The sequence below is a fragment of the Rhagoletis pomonella genome, unplaced genomic scaffold (genome assembly GCF_013731165.1).
Source record: "Rhagoletis pomonella isolate Grant_MI unplaced genomic scaffold, Rhpom_1.0 Rhpom_scaffold_00009, whole genome shotgun sequence".
NCBI lineage: Eukaryota > Metazoa > Arthropoda > Insecta > Diptera > Tephritidae > Rhagoletis > Rhagoletis pomonella.
The window spans coordinates 38,732,211-38,734,280 of NW_023458563.1; the positions used below are offsets into that span (position 1 = coordinate 38,732,211).

The following is a 2,070-nucleotide window of genomic DNA, read 5'->3' on the forward strand; positions in this document are numbered from 1 at the left end:
ACTGACTTTTAGTACAATAAGATGCAAGTTTGAAGTTTCTACAAGTTACCGTTAATTTTAGAGGCTTTTTGTAAACGGTCTTGCGTATAGGAGAAAGTGGACAGATAAAAAATGCCAAAAATCAAAGGTAATTTGTAACATTTGCACTTTGTTCTACTAAAATTCAGTAGGCTACAAAATTGTATACCCAAAATGTTTCCAAAAAATTTGATAAAAAAGTTGGAAATTTTTCCTGAAAATTATTGGAAACTTTATCGAATTTTCCTAGTTGTCGTACAAAGTTTGGAATTTTGGTTTTCATATTTTTTTGTACTAGATATGAACCAAATTTGCATAAAAAGTAACAAAAATTATTTAAAATGAAAGACTTTGGGAATATTAACAGAATACATTTTGTTTTTGAGAGGGGCCATTTTTACTGGCAGTAACTTTATGTACACATATATCACAATCGGATTGCAAATCTTTTAGAGTTTTGCTGTAGCTTCCACCTTTATGTTGACGTTTAGACCTCGCGGCAAATTCAGCATGCCAGAACTCTTGCCTCACTTGTATCATCCTCACATTCTGCAGCACATTGTCAAAGCATACATGCAAATGTATGTATACATATACACACCACTTTTCGTTACATATGGAATGTGCTTATGCATACAATAAAAAGCATACTCGTATGTAGTGTTGCTATTCAACTCATTACAAACCCGGGAATGCATACGCAAAATATGGAACAGGCGCGATCACAACCACAAACCGGCGATTAATCTTGGGATATTGCGCTCCTAAGTCATTGATATTTCATAACAATCGTAGATCTCATTCTTTATCACTGGTATACAATAGTTATAGGAATTTTAAAAATAATATAAATAACTGACACCATTTTTAGCATTTTAAATATCTCAACTCTTTGGCGTTATACGTATTCATTTTTTAGGTATGTATATTTTTGTATATATTTATTTATAGAAAACTTTTTAAGTTTATTTTGTATGCAAATATTTGATTTTGGTCTCACTTACAGGCATCATTTTTACAATAAAAATACTAAATATTTATCAAAATTCTGATATGATTAATTTACACAGCTTCAAAGTATTTTGAAGATAGATAATCATTTTAGCCACTAAACTGATTTTCACACTGCTTTTAATAACTTTCACTCGTATTAATCACAAACGGGGCGCAATAAGTATAAGGAAAATTTCGCGAATCAAAATATAACAGTTAAGTTTTATGTTATAAAGCAAAGGTTCTTTCAAAATATCGTTATCTTATATTCGGTGGTAATCAAGCATTAGTCGTTGCAAGTTCGAAAACAACCGAAACGATAGCATATCCTAAACAAATCTTTTTGCAATAATCACGAATACCACAACCATTTTATAATTAAAAAATAATAATTATGTCCGTGTTGAATATTCACACAACTAACAATACTAAATAGAAATCATAAAAAAACAAAATCATCCAAAAGAAACACAAGTGAAAAGTATAGGTGGATAAAAACACAAACACTTCAACAATAGCAAAAGACGAAATAAAGCAAACATGAAAATATAAAAGCACATTGGAAAGGAGAATTTCATTACTTCAACCATCGTTTCATTATTAAAAGAAAAATATTTGTATGCTTATAAGATTCACCTTTAGCATTACAGAGAGCTACTTCCCAGCAAAAAACACGATTACCACAGAAACGAAAGTGGAAACGAGCTAGGCGATGGGAATCGCTTACCCTTTCGCTTCAAGAAGGCCTTATTTTAACATGGGCATGTCATTGGCGGTAAGCCCTTACCCGCAGCATTACCTTAAAACGAAGGGAGAACGCATGGATAAACAGAATCCAGAGAAGCGAACAAAGAATGCCTTACAGAGAAACTAATGTAGAATGCCTATATAAGTGCATACTTAGTTATATTAAATTGAAATCAGAAAATGTCTTAAAAGATTAAAATTGAATTTTTATAAATCAGTTCAGTTGTATTTTCTTAAAAATCGGTATGTACATACATGCATATTTAATAAAGCTTAAAATCGTACTTCCTCACTCTTGTACTTCACTTCATT

At 31.0% G+C, this 2,070-nt stretch overlaps 1 long non-coding RNA gene across 1 annotated transcript; it reads left to right on the forward strand.

Moving 5' to 3' along the window:
• The first annotated feature begins 414 nt into the window (after nt 1-414).
• Nucleotides 415-1,864, forward strand: LOC118745912. Its single transcript, XR_004993737.1, has 3 exons — nt 415-832; nt 890-937; nt 1,654-1,864. It is a non-coding gene; the product is annotated as an uncharacterized LOC118745912 (long non-coding RNA).
• Nucleotides 1,865-2,070: the final 206 nt, after the last annotated feature.